The 21845-nt window shown below is 39.2% G+C and overlaps 1 protein-coding gene across 7 annotated transcripts in view; it reads left to right on the top strand.

Annotated features, from left to right (window-relative positions):
• Window positions 1-21845, top strand: part of ESRRG (estrogen related receptor gamma) — a 695925-nt gene that overhangs the window by 190994 nt on the left and 483086 nt on the right. The window contains exon 1 of one of the 7 annotated variants that reach the window (XM_027976274.3): window positions 17256-17362. The exons of the other annotated variants lie outside the window; for them this stretch is intronic. The gene's annotated coding sequence lies outside the window, so the exon portion shown is untranslated. Of the gene's footprint in view, window positions 1-17255; window positions 17363-21845 lie in introns of those variants that run through there. 7 annotated transcript variants of the gene reach the window in all.

Genomic DNA, 21845 nt, shown 5'->3' with positions numbered 1-21845 from the left:
GTCAGTCAGGACATTTCCCCTGCTGCTGTGTCATAGAAATTCCTTTTTCTATAATTTAGTAAGCCTGTTTCCTTTGTTCTTTCCTCAGGGAGAGTCTATTTTGATAATTATGCTTTAAATAGATGAATCACATTTACGTAGTGCTTCGCAGCTCGCAAAGTGTTTTAAGTACGTCATCTCATCGAATCTTCTGATCGCTCGGGGGTTGAACAGTCTTTCCTGTCTTGTCAATAAACAGCCCAGAGAGAGGACAGAACTTATTCGGAATCACATGGCTTGTCCATGACTCAGATGGACAGATGGGTGTTAAACTCAGGTGTTTGTGTTTTCAAAGCCCAATTTGCTGTCACAGTATCAGAAACCACCATCTGTTTGTGAGAAGACAGAATCTACCCAGCTCTTCCTCTGGCTTGTCACCATCCTGTCGTATTAACGTATATATTTTCTCAGTTGCTCTTTTCCACACCTGTGTTTATTTTCGCTGTTGTTTCCTGAGCTCTCTTTTCCATGTATCATGTTGCTGATATAGACCTGAAATCCAGTGTTTTTAAAAAGCAAGTTTGAAGTGAAAAGATTTCAGTGATTCTTTAAATAATGTACTCTTATTCATACATTCTGGGATTGTACTGGCTTCTTTACTTTTTTTTGTAATTGAAATATACTTGATTTATAGTGCTGTGTTTCGGCAAAATGATTGAATTATTCATATCTATGTTATTTTTCATTATAGTTTGTTACATGATATTGAATCTAGTTCTCCATAATATACAATGGAACCTATTATTTATCTATTGTATACATAGTAGTTTATATCTGCTAATCCCAAACTCCCTGACCCCATTTGAAGCCCTTTGGTAACCATAGCTTTGGGCTTCCCTAGTTGCTTAGACGGTAAAGCGTCTGTCTACAACGCAGGAGATCCGGGTTCAATCCCTGGGTTGGGAATGATCCCCTGGAGAAGGAAATGGCAGCCCACGTCTGTGAGTCTGTTTCAGTCTTATAAGTAAATTCATTTGTATCATTTTTTTACCTTCCACGTCTTAGTGATATATGCTGTTTTTCTGCCTCTGATTTAATTCACTTAGCAGGATGATCTCCAAGTCTACCCATGTTGCGTCATGGCTTCGTTTTTTTAACAAGAGAATGTGTTAGCCTAAGGATGACTTTTTTATATTTAGCAAAAACAAAAAAAAACCCAAACAAACAAAACAGAAGGTTCCTAGTTGTGGGAATTCAAGATTCAGTTGATGAGATGACAGATGCTGGACTTGACAGATTAAATATCTAGTCTGAGAATTTCATTCACACCCTGCTCTCTGCCATACTTTTTGAGTGGGAGCACTTTTTTAAACATTTAGAGAGAAGGGGCATTTTAGACACTTAGCTATACTGAGCCCTGGCTTTCCCAGGTGGCTCAGCGGTAAAGAATCTACCTGCCAATGCAGGAGATGCCAGAGCCCTGAGTTCAGTCCCTGGGTCGGGAAGATCCCCTGGAGGAGGAAATGGCAAGCCACTCCAGTATTCCTGCCTGGGCAATCCCATAGACAGAGGATGAGCCTGGTGGGCTACAGTCCTTGGAGTCGCCGAGTCAGACACGACTGAGCAATATTAACCCTGTCTTCTTGGAATGGAAACAGAGAGGAAATCAAGAAAAGCAAAGACTTTCCCAGACACCTCTGATCGGGAGGGAACAGCCTGGTCATCCACACACAGTGGCGCTTGGGGGGCACAGGGCCTCACGCTGCATGCTGCCCATCTATAGCAAGAGGGTTGCTCCCGCACCTTCTTGCAAATCACTTCCTCTCTTGTTCTTTTCATCCCTTTGTATTTATTCCATAGTTTAGAACTAGAACACAGCTTAAACACTGGACTTTCTGTTTGTGGTCCAAAAAAGCACTGCCAATTTTTCTTTAGCTGGGTTGTATAAATTATGTCACGTTTGACCATTGTTTTGGAATCATTAAGAAATGTATTAGGTAAAATAATTGCAATAATGATCTTGTAACAAGAACTAGACAATCCATTTAAAATGAATAATCTGTAGTACAGATTATGTCACAATTTATTTTGTGTGTATCTATGTGTGTGTTTTTCTCTTTTAGCCAAATGGTTTTCAATAGCAATTACTGAAGTGTCAATGACCTTCTGGTTCAATTGAATTAAAAAACTTAAATGAAGTTTTACTAGGATCAGTCTTTGCTGTCATACAGGTAATTGAGAACATGATCTACGCTACAACAATGCCACCTATAGTTAGTAGCCTTTGTTTAAAGCAAGGTAAAATTTTACACGTACTGCAGCAGAAAACAGCCTAAAATAAAAATCTGTTAGTCAGCAGTGTTTATGGAGTCCCTAATTTTCAAAGCACTAGGAAGGAACAAAGAACCTATAAAAGGAAGGCATTTAAGTAGTGACTGTTTCAGAGAAGGTTGGAGTATAATTAAAAAAGAAATCCTTAATAAGAAATAGATACATGTATCCTAAATATCTTCTGAGAATCATGACTTCTCCATTTATTTTCTTTATGGTATCCTTTGATGAAAAGATCTTCTCACTTTCATTTAGATAGAATTTATCAGTCTTTCTTGATGGTTGACACTTTTTGTGTTGTCAAAAATATTTGTTTTTCCTAACTGAAAGTCAGGAAGATATTCTCTTATACTGTCTTCTTAATGTTTTAGAGGTTTGCTTTTCATGATTTGTAACTCATCTGAAATTTATAATTGTGTATAGACAGTTTAAGGAAGGATTCCTTTTAAAGGCAATCAATGATCTCAGCACAATTTACTGTAGTTCATCTTTTCCCTGCAGATATGCAATTTACTTTTGTTAGATACCAAGTTTTGGTCTGGTGTGATCCTGTTTCTGAGCTATTTATTTGGCTTTATTGATTAATTTGTCTGTCCTCGTATAAGGAACACATCGTCTCATGGTAGCTTCATAATGTATTTTGATGTCTGCAGAAGAAGTTAGCAGAAGGCTGGACAAGTAAATTTGGTATGTTCATAAACTGGAATACGATAGAGCAATGGAATCAATGAACCACAGCTATGTGCATCAACACAGACACATCATAGAAAGATACTAATAATATTTAATGAGAAAACAACAACCAACCAGAAAGGACTATATGCCATATGACACCATCTTGAAATATCAGTTAGAAGTAAATTATGTTATTTAAGGACAACTCTTGTGGTAAAATTTCCAGGGAAAACAAAAGGAATGATATGCCCACAATTCAAGACAGTGTTTATTCCTGGTAAGGAATGGAGCTGTGTGCAATTAAAAAAGGCCCCTGGATAACTTTACCAGTTTTGGCAATGCTTATTACTTAAGCTGGATAGGGGATTCATGAAGGTTCATTTTATTATTATGTTTCATAATTTACATATATGATACATATTTTATATTCACTATCACAAAAATAAAATGTAAAAACTGCAAAAATACATACATTGTGATAATTTTATAAAAATATATGCCTATTAAAAATGTTAAGCCTCCAAGAGACTAGAATCGTTACATTTTCTCTTTGTATTCCAGGCTTCTTTCTGTAGTGTTCTGTTTCTAATTCACATTAAATTTATACCCACACCATGTGTATGTATATTTAGGCAAACAGATACAATATAATACAGTTTAAATCCTGGCTTTGAGATTAGCTATATAAATGTAACAAGTTGATCAAACACTTAATTTCCTAATCTGTAAAGTGGAAATTTTCCCTCATGGGGTTCTTGTTAGGATTAACAGTTTCTGACCCATGGCTAGCAGTCAGCAAAGATTCATTTATCCATTCTATCATTACTCTGCTTAATAGAATCTATCTATCTCTATATATAATTTTTCATTTTGTTCTAGAAATTCTATTTGGTTTATGTATTATTCAGCTTCATTTTTTTTTAAGTAAAGCATGTCATGGATTTTACGTTCTGTTTGGAATCCTAGCTTTAAGTTTCTTTTTTCTTTTTAAATATAAAATTGTAGTGTTTTTTTTCTTAAGAAAATACAGTTCAGTTCAGTTCAGTCACTCAGTCGTGTCTAATACAGTAGAAGACTAGAAATTCTCATGTTTAAATTTGCAAGCAGTCCAAATGCATAGTCATCTCAGTAGTTTTGACAGTTAAAAATTTGTTCTAGCATCTGGGAGTATGATAGTGGACAGCACACTTGTGGAATGAAAGGACATATAGCAGTGAACAGAGGTTCTCTGTTTTGATAGAGCTTACATTTTTGTATAGGGAGATAACGAAAGAAAGGAAGGAAGGAAGAGGGAGGGAAGTAAGGAAAAAAACAAATGGAAACAGAGACAGAGAGAAATAAAGAAGGAAAGGTGAAAAGCAAACAGGACAAAAGGAAGGAAGGAAAGGAAGCCAAGTGAGGAAAAACTAAGTGTACATATGTTTACACACACAATGAAATACTGCTTACCCATGCAAAAGAAGGGACCAATGCCTTTTGCAGCAACATGGATGAAACTAGAATCATAATACTAAGTAGAGTAAGTCAGAGAAAGACAAATGTTACATGATGTCACTTATGTGTGCAATTTAACATATGGTACAAAGGAACTTACAAGACAGAAACAGACTCTCAAACATCGAAAATGAGTTTATTACAAAAGGGGAAAGATGGGGAGTAGGGACAAATTAGAAGCTTGGGATTAGCAGATACACACTACCATGTATAAAACAGATAAATAACAAAGACCTACTATATAGCACAGGAAACCACATTCAGTGTCTTGTAATGAACTATAATGGAAAAGAATATGAAAAAGAATATACACATATATATAACTGAATCATTTTGCTCTATACTGGAAGCTAATACAACATTGTAAATTAACTATACTTCAATTAAAAATATCACATCTTAATGCTAAATATTATGGAAAAAATAAAACCGGATAAGTAGAATAGAGAATGGGGAAGATGTGGTTGCTTTTTTAGTCAGAATATTCCAGAAGTTACTAAAAAAAAGTGAGGAAATGGGTAGGCAGATATGGGGAACAAGAAACTTCCCATAGAGGGAACAGCAAGGGTGCTCAGAGATGGTGCTCAGTCATTCGAGGACACGGAATAATCAGTACGCATTTTGGAAATGTTACTTTTGAGATGCATTATAGACATCCAAATGAATTGGTTAGGAAGCAGGAAGATGGATCGATGAGGCTGAAGTTCAGAGGAAACATTTTGGCTAAAGTTATGCATTTGTGATTTGTCAGCATATGTATGGTATTAAAAAATTACAGAGGCTAGCTGTGACCACCGAGGGAGTGAATGTAGAATAAAAAGGAGGTCCAAGGTTTTAGCTTCTTTAACAATTCAGGGATGAGGAAATGAAGAATAATCAACAGAGGAGACTCGAGGAAGTATTTAATTCCACGTGAGGAAGAGAGCAAAATTAAAGAAGTATTTCCAAAGCTGAACTAAGATATACAAATCTAACACAGCCTTTTCCACTTCTAGAGTTTTTGGAATGACTTTTATCCATTGCTTATCTGGCATCACAGTGATACAATGCTTTTCATAATTTGTCTTCATCATCTTGAATTCTTTATCACCTTTATGGTTAAAAGTGTAATTTTAAGATTCTTGCAGAATACTAGGCTTCCACCCGTTTTTTTTTTTTTAATTTAATTTTTTTTCTTTTCTACTTTAAAGTTTGGTTTTGTTTATTCGTTGATTTAATGCTTTTGATAGATAAGTGATTGGCACATGAGTGACACAGGAATTGTTCACACCCACCTTAGGTAACTTTCAAAATTGTATGATTTCTTCTGGAAGATTTGGCCCTTTCTATTGTTTGTAACCGCATTGTCAAGCCAGTGACAGGTTAGCTTCTAGGTAACATACTGGCTTTATTTGCAGAGCAGCACCACTGGGCAGGCTGTTTTGAAGGCGTTTTAAGAGATGCACATTTAAGGTAGAACCAGCTCCATGTACTGCTGCCAAGGCAAATAGTTCCAGTGAGGTGACAATCAGAGGAACAGCTAACTTCACACATATTCAGGTTGGGATCACTACTGAGATGTCACAACTTACTTCTCTGCCTGTCAGCTGGCAAGTACCTTAATTGAGGAAACAGCTCATATTTTAACACGATCTATACCCTCTTATAGATGATACATTATCTGCACATATTTAGAACCTGATTAGATAATCAGAACTTTGCTCAACTGGTGGAATGCTCAAGCCAATATCATTGGCTCCTTTTATATACGGTCCCCTTGTCTCCACATGCCTTAATCAAGTAATTAGGAACTTTTTAGTGCATTGTATTGGAAATTGCACAATACATTCTGCTCTTGTTTACTAAGAATAGGCCAAGATTCATTGTGTTAAATTAAGCAGTGAGACGTATGGATAACAATTTCATTTCCAGAGCAGTGGACAAAACAAACAGATTGGTTTTGATGGCCTCAATGCAGAGGTAAGAATTTTTTGTCGGGTGTCTTCACAGAACTTTCCCAAACATGGCCATCTGCAATGTATGACTACTTCTTCCATGGAGAGGGACTGTATGGAGTTTTTTGTTGTTGTTTTTGTTATGTTACTATACTGAGTTATTGCTTATGGCATTATCCATGCTGTCTTACAATTTTAAAAAATTAGTTGTGGACTTGCATTAAAAGGTCCATTATCTTGTAATTTTAGAAGAATGTCCAGAAATGAGATAATATGTTGCCCCTCTTACGAGCTAAGGAACCAAGGTGACAATTAATTGATGTCTGGAGATAATTCCTTGTCCCTTGAACAATTAAAAAATAAGACTGAGAAGAGTCTATACATAGAGAGTCCAAAGTAATGGTAGCAAAATCTAGCATCTTGGCCATTTTTTATTTTGTGGTGGCTTTATAATGTGTTTTTTCTTACTAGTGAAATGATTATTTTTCCCCATTGCCCCTCAGATTGATAAATCATTAATTCTAGACCATCTTATTACGTTCAGTATTTATGGCTTTATCTATCAAAGGGTATGGCTTTATTCATTATTCTAAGCATTTTTATATAAGACATGAAAGAATATTTGAGCCATGTTTTATATTATTTCAAAGTAACTCTGGCCATCTTTCTACTTTACGAGTGGAATCTTTGCTGGACAGCTCCTAGATTTATGATGACATCATGTTCTCTCAGAGACATCATTATTATTATGTCACTGAACCTGAAGTGGGGTGGTCAGAAGTCCATGTGGAGCAACTATGGGCCAGGAAGATCAGGCTTGAGATCAGAGGCAGGGCTGAGAGGAAGGATGGGAGGGGTCAGGGCAGAGGGGGAAGCGAAGAAGAGAGAAACGCAGACCCTGAAGTATGGTCAGTGGCGTGAGCAGAAACCTCACCCTCAGCGTTTTCATTCTATGCTTAGGGAAATGAAAAAAAAAAATAATAAGGAAAAAAAAGTCAGCCAGCCTTTAAAACTTTACCCTATTTCATTATTAAGAATAGCTTTGGAAAACAGAGGGGCTCCATAAATGAGAGCAGGTGCGGTCGTGCAGAGGTAACTATTCAGCATATGTAAGTGCAGTTGGAAAATCATGGTCTTGCAGAGAATCCTCAAAATTGGTCCCTAATGGCCTTGGTTTTTTGTCATATGGTCTTGATTATAAGGCTAAAATTGCATTGCCATGCCTTTACTGTGAACGAGATGGATGGATAATTATTACGTGCGCTGAATACCTTTCTGCAAGGAGAAGCCAGGACATCCCTGGTCACTGGAGCTACCATTTCGTCCAGCTGTCAGAAAAGCTCTAAGCGGGAAATTCATCACCATATTGATGTGGAAGAGGAATGAAAATGTGCCCCTCCGGTTGGGTGTGCACCCGCCCACATACATTTGCATACACAGATGGTACACAAACCAGAGGGGGCAGTGTGTGTGATTGTGAGACATGTTCAACGAAGCAGTAGCATTTGTGGAAACCAGGGATACGGAAACAGAATGGAGAGTTCTGTTGAAGCATGATGACTCTTGGTGGTGGCCACCTGCTAGAAGCTGGCACCAAAGCTGTGTCAGGAACGAAAATGATGCAGGAAGCTTAACATTATTGACATTAGGCGCTGTCAAGTGAGCAAGAACTATTTACGGGAGAGTTTTAATGATTTTAAATACGCTGAAAAGCCTTCCCTTCACTCATCTGTACTTTTTAAACTAATTTGGCTATTTTTGCATGCTCTCAAGGTTCTCTCAGAAGCTAGATGTAATGATAGTAACTAAAAATCCAGCTGTTCTTGCCTCTGAGACTAATCTTCGTGGCTGCTCAATAGTTGCTACTATCACCACTTCTGGGGAGGACATCGGGGAAGGTGTGACGGGATTTGCACTGTGAGCAAATCCGGTGCTTTGTCCTGTCTCAGTGGGTGAGATTCAGGGCTGTACTCAGAGCCACGACCATGACCACACTGTCTACTGGTCACAGGGATATTTCTTATGGATCGGGCCTTGGGGGTCGGTGGCTTCTGCATTCCATGCAGCCGTTTGCAAAATAGGGGCAATGAGCTATGGGGACCGCTCTTTCTTCCATACTGAGCCCTGAACTTTGGGGCTAGCAGTGAGGAGAGAAGCGAACTACAATTTGCTGCAGAGTTCAGAGACAGTCTCCTTTGAGAGCAGACACAGATCTGAGAGGATAATGTTCTGATCCAAAATCAGCCTTGAGAAGTTTCCTGACTGTGGTTAACAGTTTGCCACTCCAAGTTGAAGAGAATGCACGGTGTGGAGGGGATGATGCAAATTGGTTGACCAGGTAATCAGTTGAGTTATTCTGCTGATGATATTTTGGTTGTTTTGATGCCAGATTTGTTGGGTTTGGCCAAGAAGATCATTTGGGTTTTTCCATAAGGTCTCATGGAAAAACCTGAATGAACTTTTTGGCCAATACAATATATTGTAAGGTAAGGAACAGCAAAAACCTTAAGAGTGGAGCTTTCTTTGTAAATGAACCAAAAAGAAAGGAAATAATAGCACAGAATCTATTCTATATACAACAACAATTAAAAACCTATATATATATACACACATATAATTCATTCATGTGCAAAAATATTTAATTGAAGGGATCAGGAAACCTGGAGCAACTATTTTAGCATATTTAATACAAGTTTTATTTTCAGTGTGTATATGGTGATGCATAGCATCACTATCCCCTTCATTATACTATACCACATGGCAATTAAATCTGGGATTCTAGGGCAATAAGACATGAGAATCGCACTATTTTCATGCTGTTTGTAACTTCCATCTCTATTGAAATATGCTAAATTAGTAGCATTTTATGATTCCTGATTTAGCTCTTATTAAAAAGAAGCAGAAGCTAGAAACAGCTCAACCAAGCAGTTGAAGCAGTTATCACAAGCCGGTAAGATCAATAAGCTAAAAAAAGGATGAAAAGTTTTTGAGTGACAGCTTAAAAATGGAAAATTTAAATATATATCGCTGCCTTCTGCTCCATTGTGTAATGCATAAAGCCCATTTTGGCAGTACATTTTTAAGCAGTCAAGAAAGTGATTTATTAATGTCACTGGATTTGTGTTTATGTTCCGTGCTGTAAGCTATGCTTATAGCAATATATCTATATTAAGGCATTAGTACTTTGAGTGCTACCTAAGCCTAATGTTACTAATATAGTTCAAAGGATAGTTTATTGGGCTATAAATGGTAGCATCATTATTGACACTTGCTGCATCATCTAAGTGCCTGGATAACTGTGTCTGATGCTAAATGACCATGTTGCTGCTGACAGTATATAAAACATGAATAGTGACCACCAGTGATATTTCATAGCTACTGCTGGTGTTTCTGCGCCCCTTCAGTCTGCAGAAGAGTAGTTCTATGTGTGCAGAAGCCTAGCTGGATTTTCCCAGGACTTTTAGAGGGATATAATGAAAGGAAAATCACATCTTTTTTTTTAATGTGAAAGGGCATTTTATTTTATTAATTAAATTTACTTTATTTACATTTTATCCATCATTTCTGAAGACAAGACAGTAAACCAAACAATAAATCAAATCCTGAATTGCAGAGTTTGCCAATTTCTGTGGTGTAAAATATCCTACCTAGATACTTTCATGTTACAATCACAGTAGCACCTGTCATGTAGTATTTCTGCTACCAGATACAATAGACATAATCTTTTTGGAAAACATAGATAAGACAAATATATAGTAGTAGAATTAGGAAGTGATGCATTCTGAAAAATCCCATCTTGATTTTAAACATTCTTGTTTCAAGTGCCCATTCATTTTATGTCACAAATAAGAATAAATAATCATTGTGCACAGTAAGGGAAGGATTTTTAGCAAATCAGAAGTTGAGTTTGGGTTTAACTTTCTATACCCAAGCCACATCTTTACCATGATAGAGAACTGGCTGCTATATACATTTATTCATTTAACAAGTTTTGGTTAAAAGTGGACTACTGTTTTAGTCTGTTTGGGTTGCTATCAGAAAGTACCCTAAATAAGGTGGCTTTTGAATAACAGAAATTCAGTTCTCACGGTTTTGAAGGCTGGGAAGTCCACAGTCTTGGCTGCAGTAGATCTGGTGTCCGGTGAGGTCCTCATCCCAAATGGTGTCTTTTGCAGCAACTTCACATGGAAGAAGGGACAAGGGAGCACTCAGGCCTCTTTTGTGAAGGTATTAATTCCACCACAGGGGATATGTGTCACTCTCATAATCTAATCACCCCAAAGGCCACATGCCAATCACTTTGGGCATTAGGATTCAACATATAATTTTCAGGGGGACATAAACATTCAGTCCATAGCAACTACTCTATGGTGGACACTGTTACCTTAGAAAGTATATGTGCTAAGTTTTATTTCTTTTGTTAAAAGACAAGAGAAATAATTCTCTGAAGGTCCAGTGGTTTTCTCCATGCTGTCACTGCTGAGGGCCTGGGTTCCATCCCTGGTCGGGGAACTAAGATCTCACAGGCCACTTGGCACAGTCAAAAAAAAAAATCAAGACAATATTTCAAGTCTGTTTGAATTTGACTATACACACTCTCCTTATTAAAGGTTATAAACAATGGAAACACTCTTTTATTTCCCCCTAATTTCACAGTTTATTGACAGGTTTTTGTAAATTTTATTTACAGGCTCCAGAGTCGGGATACATACATGGAAGAATCTGGAACATATTTGTTTAATTCATGCCGTCATGTTATGGGGACAGATGACCCTATTTCTGAGATCACTTAGACATCCCTGATTCAATGTGTGTCTTTTTTGTTAGTTTTATAAACAAATGATTATCAAGTGTTGAGAGAAAAATCATACTTCATATTCTCTTCTAAAATATCGGTTGGTTCTTTTTGTTTTTTTGAGAAGGCAAAACAGTCACATGTCATAAATATGCTCATTTATCTAGGTAATCCTGACTTTACTTTGCCAAGGCTGCTGCTACTGCTGCTGCCAAGTCGCTTCAGTCGTGTCCAACTCTGTGCGACCCCATAGACGGCAACCCACCAGGCTCCCCCATCCCTGGGATTCTCTAGGCAAGAATACTGGAGTGGGTTGCCATTTCCTTCTCCAATGCATGACAGTGAAAAGTGAAAGTGAAGTCACTCAGTCGTGTCCGACTCTTAGCGACCCCATGGACTGCAGCTTACCAGGCTCCTCCATCCATGGGATTTTCCAGGCAAGAGTACTAGAGTGGGGTGCCATTGCCTTCTCCTGCCAAGGCTAATGACATGTATTAAAGTAAGCTCTGCATTCTTTAAGATTGGAAGAGAATAATCAATGCTAGTAATTTATTCCTTCATTCATTCAACGTCCTTTTCTGGAACACCGGCTATGTGCAAAGTACTGTGTGGTTCTTGGGAGAATAAATAATAAATGATGTGCATTCCTTATCCTAAAGTGAAAGTGAAAGTATTAGTCACTCAGTCGTGTTCAACTCTGTGACTCCATGGACTATAGCCTACCAGGCTCCTCTGTCCATGGAATTCCCCAGGCAAGAATACGGGAGTCAGTTGCCATTTCCTTCTCAAGCCTTATCCTAAAGATGCAGTTAAATGATGTCCCATTTTGCTGAGTTAATCCAAAGAAGTAATGGAAAAGATCTATCCCCCAAACTAATAAACAAGGAATCAAATGCCTGAAATGACAATGATCAAACCCTTTTTTGTTGGGATGTAATTTCTTGCTGGTAGGTTGTACAGTAGGATAGAAGGTCACTGAAATGCTAAGATATTCATGTGCGTCTCTCGCCCCTTTGGCTCTAATATCTTATTTCTTGGAACTGATTGGGTGGTCACAGGAAGGATACCAGTTTGGAGAACCCATGCAGGACAGATAGCTCGTGTTGTATGATATTAATTCTAGGTGGGCTAACTGTGCTGAACATCATTAATCTTATTAAGAATGAAAATAAGGAAGTATTGACTGCCTTCTTTCTGTTGAGAGAAGGTGAGCCCCAGAGTAGACAGTGAACTATAAGGGGTTTTTCTCATCCAGAAAATAAGAAGTACGTGTTCATCTTTTCAAAGCCATTACAGTTTGTTCCTTGATGAAACTTTTCATTCTCTTTTAAGGAATCTTTAATGTTATTGGACTTATTTTGCGGTAAATAAACCTGCATCCTTTGCACATTTGCCAATATTGGCTGTGTGGTTAGTACAGAGGAAACAGAGAATGGGGCAGCCACCAAGAAAGTTGTCTTTCTCTCCTTTCATCCACATCAGGAAGGGGAAAGCCGGAGGAGGATAAGACTGGTCAAACAGCTCAGTTCTCGAAGCCAGTTAAAACAGGAAACGTCTTAAATTCTAGAGCTTCAAGGTAGTTAAAGATGTTAGGAAGGCAGGGCGCTCTGTTCTTCTCTGGTTGGTCCACTGCCAGCAGCCAGCAGTGCTGAGCCCATGGTAGATTTCTTATTCGTCTAGAGCCTGTCCGAGTTCCATGAAGAACTCAGAGCGTGGCATGCAAATGTTATTATTTCTTAGGCCCTAAACCCTCCCTTGTACAGGTGTGCAGGACAATGGTGGAGTGAAGTCTAATAGTCCAGGAATCTGTGAAATCCAGTCGCATCTCATTTCTCATTGCCTTCTTGGTTAGTTGAAATATCCAGCTTTGGACTAAGAAGCAGCTAAAAAACCTTATACAAAGAGCTTGTAAACAAACACCCACTTGAACCATCTGGTCTTGTAACACATACAAGTGATTAAGCTTTAGAGCTATGATTGTTAAATTTTTAAAAACACAACAATTCCAAACACTCCCAAATAGACTCTTTATGCAGGCTTGCAAGGAGGAAAATGTGTGATGCTTTATATAGTAAATAATATGGAGAGATTGAAACCATTTTTTTTTATTTCTCTTTTCCTCTCCCTCCCTCCCTCCTTTTTGTTTCTTTACCTTGAGTGTTATAGAAAGAGAAAACCTTAAAATACATAAATATGGACTAAAAATACATTTAGAGTTCCACTAAGCCTACATGGTTGACAACGTAGAATGGTTCCTTATCTTTACCTTAATTGTTATTTTTGTCCCTGATAGCAACAGAAACGTGCGTGCTTGACTACATGTATGTGTACTCTTTGCTCCTTCTAGAATACATTAAGCAATTGGACTATTTGCAAATAATGAATTCATACTTTTTGTTCACAATGAGTGAAGAAAGTCAGGTCGGGGGAAATTAAAGGTGTTAAGAGCCCTCATTTTAATTGTATAATATCGATACTGCCTTTATAGTTAATTTCCTTGACAAGATATAGGGCATATGGATCGAATTCCTCATATATATCTGATGTGGATATGATTATAAATTGGAACATTTTATTTAGATGACATCATTAAAGGGAGAAAGAATGAGCTACACACAGTACCACAAGCATATGGAAATAACACAGATTTCTGGCTAATGACTTGACATGAACAACACATAGAACTCAAAACGCTTAAGTGAAACAAAAACTCTACATGAGAAGTCAGTATTATATATTAGGACTCCTATTTCGATCTTTTCAGTCTTGATCAGTCCTCATCCCTGGACTTATCAGCCGGGGGAGGAAAGACAGTGGTTGAAAGAAGAGGAGAAAGAATGCTTAGTTATAGTCATGGTGACTGGCGAATCAAACAAACTCTCAAATAGTAAATTGTTCAAACAAAAAAACTTTATTGTTTTCTCACATTTGAAGTTCACAATGGGTATTCCCGATTGGGGTAAGTCTCTTTCCAGAAGGGATTTGAAGGTTGATTTCTTCTTATCCTGTCGCTCTCTTTCTTTGATGAGTGGCATCCAGGGTTGCCCATAGCATCCACAGAAGCCTGTAAAAAGGGAAAAACTATGGAATGTGTTTGTGGGGGTGGCTTACAGCCCAAGTATGGAGAGGCTTCTATCACTTTTAGTCTCTTTCCATGGAGGGAAACTCAATCACCTGACCACACCTACCTGCAAGAGTGGCTGGGAAAGATGGTCAAGCCTGGTGCCAAGGAATAAGAGGTGGTGAACTTCTGACTAGCGTCCTCCCAAAAGAGGGAAAGAGAAGAAAAAGGATGGGTGTCGATGCAAAACACTCTATAGTACCTTTTATTTGCAAAGAGGAAAACAGTGAATTAAAGCCTTTTCCATGATGTGCTGGTAAACTGTCTGTGAGAGAAGGGGATGAAAAAACACTTGATTTTAAAAAAAAAATTTATATTGGAGTATAATTGATTTACAATATTGTGTTAGTTTCAGGTATACAGCAAAGTGACCTCAGTTGTACATAAACCCATTTTTTTTTTTCAGATTTTTTTTTCCCATATAGGTTATTACAGAGTATTGAGTAGATTTCCCTGTGCTATACAGTAGGTCCTTGTTGATTATCTACTTTATATACTGTTATTTAGTTGCTAAATTGTGTCTGACTCTGTGACCCCATGGACTGCAGCCCACCAGGCTCCTCTGTCCATGGGGTTTCCTAGGCAAGAATACTGGAGTGGGTTGCCATTTCCTTCTCCAGAGGGTCTTCCCAACCCAGGGATTGAATCCATATCTTCTGTATTGACAAGCAGATTCTTTACCACTGAGCCACCTGGGAAGCCCATTTTATATACAGTGGTGTGTTTATGTTAATCCCAGAGTCCTAATTTATCCCCCCTCTCCTCTTTTCCCTTTGGTAGCCATAGTGTAAAAGTACCTGTGTTGTGACTTTTAGTGACTTCTTTGATGTAAATACTCCTGCTGCAGTGTGATTTCAAGTTACCAATGTGAAGTCAGTCAATGTGGATTTGAGAAGAGAGGTGCAGACTCTGCTCTAGCAAGCTGGAGCAAGACAGTCTAGCAAGGCATTTTACTAATGAACTCTGAGAAAACACATCAGAGGCAGCCCGTTTGTGGGAAGGAAGTGAATGTGCATTTTCCCTTTTGCATTTGACACAAGAAAAAGTTTACTTCCGAATGGATATTCCTGTCAAGAACAGATGGGGGATGTACAATTTTTGAGTCAGAGAAGAATAGCACCAAGGGTACAAGAAGTCCAGGCTGAGTATCTGTACTCAATCCTGGGTCACTCTCAGGTAAAACCAAAAGCTTCTAGAACAGCTTTCCAAGGAGTGGACCAAGAAGTCAGATTCCACTTCTGGAATTTCAGATGATTGTTCCCGTAATTGTTTTCCAGAAAGAGGGAAAGACGTGATGACATAGAAGAGATGCCAAGGATGGCTCTTTTGGTTTCTGTCTATCACAAGTTGGACAGGGGTATCATTCCCTGTGAGAGAAGCAAAGAACTGGTACGACCTGATTTGTGTTTTAAGAAAACAACTTTGAAAATGAAATAGATGCTCAGGTCTCAATTGGCTACTTAATTAGGATTGTTATTAACAGACCAATGGCTATATGTCCACCTGAAATTTCCATTTTTGCTTCTCTGCTTTTGCTCTCCAAAGAATCAGGCCATATAATGATGAGTTAGATTGTGTCTTGCTAGTCAACCTGATCCATGCAGACGCCGTACCCTTGAATCAAAGGCCAATGGTCCAGGTAGAGGATCAAGATGTGTAATGTACGAGGCTTCAGCCCAGTGGTTTTTGCCAAGTGCATATCTGTTTTCAAGTGTTAAATTCTTTCAGGTGTTAAAGACACAGCACCTCCTGAACTGATGGTGTAATCTGAATCTTCAGTGTAAAGGCTCAGGGTTTCCTGTGGGTGACGCTTACTGCTTTAATTGGGAAGGCCTGTAAAAGACATTGGGCTTCCCTGGTGGCTCAGTGGTAAAGAATCCACCTGTCAATGCAGGGGACATGGGTTCAATCTCTGGCTAAGGAAGATCCCTTGGAGAAGGAAATGGCAACCCACTCCAGGATTCTTGCCTGGAAAAATCCCAAGGACAGAGGAACATGGTGGGCTACCATCCATGGGGTCACAAAGAGTCGGATACTACTTAACGACTGAACAAGAACAAGATTAACATAAAGCCATCACTAAGAGTCCAGTATTTGTACTTTTTGTTTGAAACACAAGCTCAGGCAGATCCAAACCTAAAAACGGATTAAATCTGTGATTTATTGATTCTAGTTGGTTACTGGTTTATTTTAGGTCAGTTGCTATTTTTGGAAAGACTAACACTGATGATGACAGAGTTAGGTATTGAGGTTTTTCAAAAAGTTAGTCCATTTGATTAGTAAATAATAAAACCCTTTTAGGGAGCAGCTCTCCTCCTCCCATATTTTTTTAATGATGGTGAGAAGTGAGTTCCTCTGAAACTAACTTTCCCCATGCCAATCTACCCTATTGAATTTTCCTTTTAACTGTGGTCTGCCAGAAAACAGAACTAGGGCTTGGCACACCAGTTTTGATCAGACCAACCATCAGAATCATAATGTCCTAAGTACAAAGCTCACTAATTGAATTTCATTAGCTAGACTGAAATAGAGCAGCCAAGACAGAGAACACTGTCGGCTGTTTTTTATGAGGTCCGAAGTCTAAAGTCATTTTTAAAATGTGAGTGATGCAATTTCTTGTATCTTTCATTTAAAATGCTGCTTGGTAAACAGTGTTTCAGATTAGTGTATTTGTAATTTAAATGAAGACAATACATCAAGCTGAATCTGGAAAGAAAGGAGAAGTTTAGGAAATGATTCATGCCCCCTTTTGTGTGATCTACTGTTAAAAATAATAAATAAATAGGTAAGGAGAGGGAGAAAAAAGGTTTGTGAATTTTGGAGACAAAATTGAACTGTTTCTAAAAAGAGTGAGTCCCAATAGCTAAATCTTTGTTTTCTTCGAGCAGACTAATACATTCTGCCTAATTCATTTTTTATTTTCTCTCGGGGTCTGCTTGCAGATTTGCCTCAACAAAGGAAGCATCATGTTACGTCTTTTAAATAATTGATGACTCTCAGTCCGAGCCAGCTTGAAGGAAATTCTGAAAATAGGTACTGATTGAGCAAATGCCTGCCTTCTCCCCCCCTCTCCCTCTTCTGCACACCCCACTCATCTTTTCCACAGCCTTTTGCTTCTTCACCTCCATCCTGATGGAAGAGGAGGGTGATATCATCTGGGCTTAGGGTTTACCTACCACTTGGTCCCCCTTGTTTATTTTATATCATGCCATCTATTTTATTAAAGACAGGGGGAGCTGTTAATTACAAGCCAAGTGATGTAATGAAAGTCTCTTAATTAATCATCAGAAATGTTACGGCATAATCACCACCAGAGACAGTTTGTTGGGAATGTAAGAAATTGGACTTGGAGCTTTCTAAATTCAGAGTGTGCTGCCTCCACGGGCCAGATTACCCCTGAAGCTGGGTCGGCTGTGGCCGTGCCCAATTCTAGCTCTTCCTGTGCGTTCAAATTCTGTGAGCTGATCTGTGTTTTTCCCCCCAAAAGAGAGAAGGGCATCTCCATCTTACTTCACTCCTGGGATCATTAGTGATTGTCTGTGATTCGGAAAGGGCTTCCCAGGTGCTAAAGAATCCACCTGCGTTGCAGGAGACCCAAGAGATGCTGGTTTGATTCCTGGGTTGGGAAGATCTCCTGGAAGAGCAAATGGCAACCCACTCCAATATTCTTGCCTGGGAAATTCTGTGGACAGAGAAGCCCAGCGGGCTACAGTCCACGGGGTCTAAAATAGTCAGACATGACTGAGCAACAGCATGCGTGCAAGGCTTGGAAGCAAGCCTTTGTTGCTTTCACATGGCTGTGGTTGGTAGACCCTTAGACTGGTCCACGGTGAACCTGGCTTCCTGCTCTGACTTTGAAGTTACTTTCCCTTCCAGGGCCTCATTTTCCTCACTGATGACATGAGGGCTTTGGAGTAGACCATCTCCAGGATCTCTGCCAGCAGTGGCATTCTTACATCCTTCAGGGAAAGGGGTGATAAACCAAGTTTGCCTCTATTTGAATTGGACTGCACTGAGTACTCCAAGTCTGAGTGAGTGAACTGTGTGCTCATTCGTGGTTAACCTTCCTCTTTCCTTCCATTATTTTTCTTTCCTCTTAGTTTTTCACCTTTACTCTCTCCTGATGCTTGTCCTTGTTCCTTTCCCTTTCTGACTTTCCACGTTTCCATGGTTAAAGTAGAAGAAAAATGGTTGGAAATGTGCTAGAATCGAGGATCGTGGCCACTTATTTTTAAAATGCCATGTCCTTCTTATAGAAGAGCTATCTCCTTCAGAAATGAAATCAGAAGAGAGCCAATTTTATTGGATTTAGGAGACAGAGTGCCTGATGAACTATGGGCAGAGGTTCGTGACATTGTACAGGAGACAGGGATCAAGACCATCCCCATGGAAAAGAAATGCAAAAAACCAAAATGGCTGTCTGAGAAGGCCTTACAAATAGCTGTGAAGAGAAGCAAAAAGCAAAGGAGAAAAGGAAAGATATAAGCATCTGAATGCAGGGTTCCAAAGAATAGCAAGGAGAGATACGAAAGCCTTCCTCAGTGATCAATGCAAAGAAATAGAGGAAAACAACAGAATGGGAAAGACTAGAGATCTCTTCAAGAAAATTAGAGATACCAAGGGAACATTTCATACAAAGATGGGCTCGATAAAGGACAGAAATGGTATGGACCTAACAGAAGCAGAAGATATTAAGAAGAGGTGGCAAGAACACACAGAAGAACTGTACAAAAAAGATCTTCATGACCCATATAATCACGATGATGTGATCACTCACCTAGAGCCAGACATCCTGGAATGTGAAGTCAAGTGGGCCTTAGAAGGCATCACTACAAACAAAGCTAGTGGAGGTGATGGAATTCCAGTGGAGCTATTTCAAATCCTGAAAGATGATGCTGTGAAAGTGCTGCACTCAATATGCCAGCAAATTTGGAAAACTCAGCAGTAGCCACAGGACTGGAAAAGGTCAGTTTTCACTCCAATCCCAAAGAAAGGCAATGCCAAAGAATGCTCAAACTACCACACAACTGCACTCATCTCACATGCTAGTAGAGTAATGCTCAAAATTCTCCAAGCCAGGCTCCAGCAATACGTGAACCATGAACTTCCAGATGTTCAAGCGGGTTTTAGAAAAGGCAGAGGAACCAGAGATCAAATTGCCAGCATCTGCTGGATCATCAAAAAAGCAAGAGAGTTCCAGAAAAACATCTATTTCTGCTTTATTGACTATGCCAAAGCCTTTGACGGTGTGGATCATAATAAACTGTGGAAAATTATGAAAGAGATGGGAATCCCAGACCACCTGACCTGCCTCTTGAGAAACCTATATGCAGCTCAGGAAGCAACAGTTAGAACTGGACATGGAACAACAGACTGGTTCCAAATAGGAAAAGGAGTACGTCAAGGCTGTATATTGTCACCCCGCTTATGTAACTTCTATGCAGAGTACATCATGAGAAACACTGGGCTGGAAGAAGTACAAGCTGGAATCAAGATTGCCGGGAGAAATATCAATAACCTCGATATGCAGATGACACCACCCTTATGGCAGAAAGTGAAGAGGAACTAAAAGCCTCTTGATGAAAGTGAAAGAGGAGAGTGAAAAAGTTGGCTTTAAGCTCAACATTCAGAAAACTAAGATCATGGCATCCGGTCCCATCACTTCATGGGAAATAGATGGGAAATAGTGGAAACAGTGTCAGACTTGACTTTTTTGGGCTCCAAAATCACTGCAGATGGTGATTGCAGCAATGAAATTAAAAGACGCTTACACCTTGGAAGGAAAGTTATAACCAACCTAGATAGTATATTCAAAAGCAGAGACATTACTTTGCCAATAAAGTTTCGTCTAGTTAAGGCTATGGTTCTTCCAGTGGTCATGTATGGATGTGAAAGTTGGACAGTGAAGAAAGCTGAGTGCTGAAGAATTGATGCTTTTGAGCTGTGGTGTTGGAGAAGACTCTTGAGAGTCCCTTGGACTGCAAGGAGATCCAACCAGTCCATTCTGAAGGAGATCAGCCCTGGGATTTCTTTGGAAGGAATGATGCTAAAGCTGAAACTCCAGTACTTTGGCCACCTCATGCAAAGAGTTGACTCATTGGAAAAACTCTGATGCTGGGAGGGATTGGGGGCAGGAGGAGAAGGGAACGACAAGATGAGATGGCTGGATAGCATCACAGACTCGATGGACGTGAGTTTGGGTGAACTCCGGGAGTTGGTGATGGACAGGGAGGCCTGGTGTGCTGCGATTCATGGGGTCGTAAAGAGTTGGACACGATTGAGCGACTGAACTGAACTGAACTACACAGTGGCAACTACTGGGAGATCTAAATCTGGAACTCTTAAACTGGAGTTCAGCTTTATTGGAGGAAAGCCTTACATTGTATCCATCAGTGAAAAAGCTATATCTACATTGATGGGCTATTATCCATTCTCAAAACTATATCAATCTCTGGCCTACTCTTCCTTTCAAGGGTCATTTTAAAATACCATGTTGACTATATTGTTCCCTGTTTGTTTGTTTTTGTTTTTTTTTTTAGTTTTTTATTTTTTAAATTTTAAAACCTTTAATTCTTGCATGCTTTCCCAAACATGAACCCCCCTCCCATCTCCCTCCCCATAACATCTTTCTGGGTCATCCCCATGCACCAGCCCCAAGCATGCTTATAGCAAACTTCATGGGGGGAGTTAGGGGTCTGAAGTCATCTTTGTCCCCAAAGATGTACATCCTATGCCTTCCCAGGATAATCTTTTCTCTTTTTTTTAATGTTTATTTATTTATTTGACTGCACTGGGTCTTAGTTGTGGTATGTAGTGTCTAGTTCCCTGACCAAGAATCAAACCCAGGTTCCCTACACTGGGAGCATGGAGTCTTAGCCACTGGACCACCGGGGAAGTCCTACAGATAATCTTTTCTGATTGCCTTTTTTGAAATCTTGAAACAAATCTTCAAATAATCACACTTATTTATAATGATGTGAATAACATATGGCTGGGAGTCTAGCAAGCTTTGGAATTTATTCTGATTATCATCTACTACTGACAGTGTGCTAAAGTCATATTCAGTTGAGTCAAAGGAACTATTATTGTTCTCCCTTTTAAAAAATTTCTGCCATTAATTTATGTTTTGAAAGTGTATGATGTCCAGGCTTTGGTGTCTGTTAACGTAATACAGGTGTTATCGTTCAGTCGCTCAGTTGTGGCCAACTCTTGTGACCACGTGGACTGCAGCGTGCCAGACTTCCCTGTCCTTCACTGTATCCCAAACTTTGTTCAAACTCATGTCTGTTGAGTTGATGGTAACATCCAACCATCTCATCCTCTGTCATCCCCTTCTCCTCCTGCCTTCAATCTTTCCCAGCATCAGGGTTTTTCCAGATAGTCAAGTCTTCCCATCAGGTGGCCAAAGTACTGGAGCATCAGCTTCAGCATCAGTCCTTCCAAGGAATATTCAAGGTTGATTTCCTTTAGGATGGACTGGTTTGATCTCCTTGGGACTCTGAGGAGTCTTCTCCAG

The sequence above is a fragment of the Ovis aries genome, chromosome 12 (assembly GCF_016772045.2).
Source record: "Ovis aries strain OAR_USU_Benz2616 breed Rambouillet chromosome 12, ARS-UI_Ramb_v3.0, whole genome shotgun sequence".
NCBI lineage: Eukaryota > Metazoa > Chordata > Mammalia > Artiodactyla > Bovidae > Ovis > Ovis aries.
Note: the sequence above shows the minus strand (reverse complement) of the source record. Positions and strands in the feature narration are given on the sequence as shown.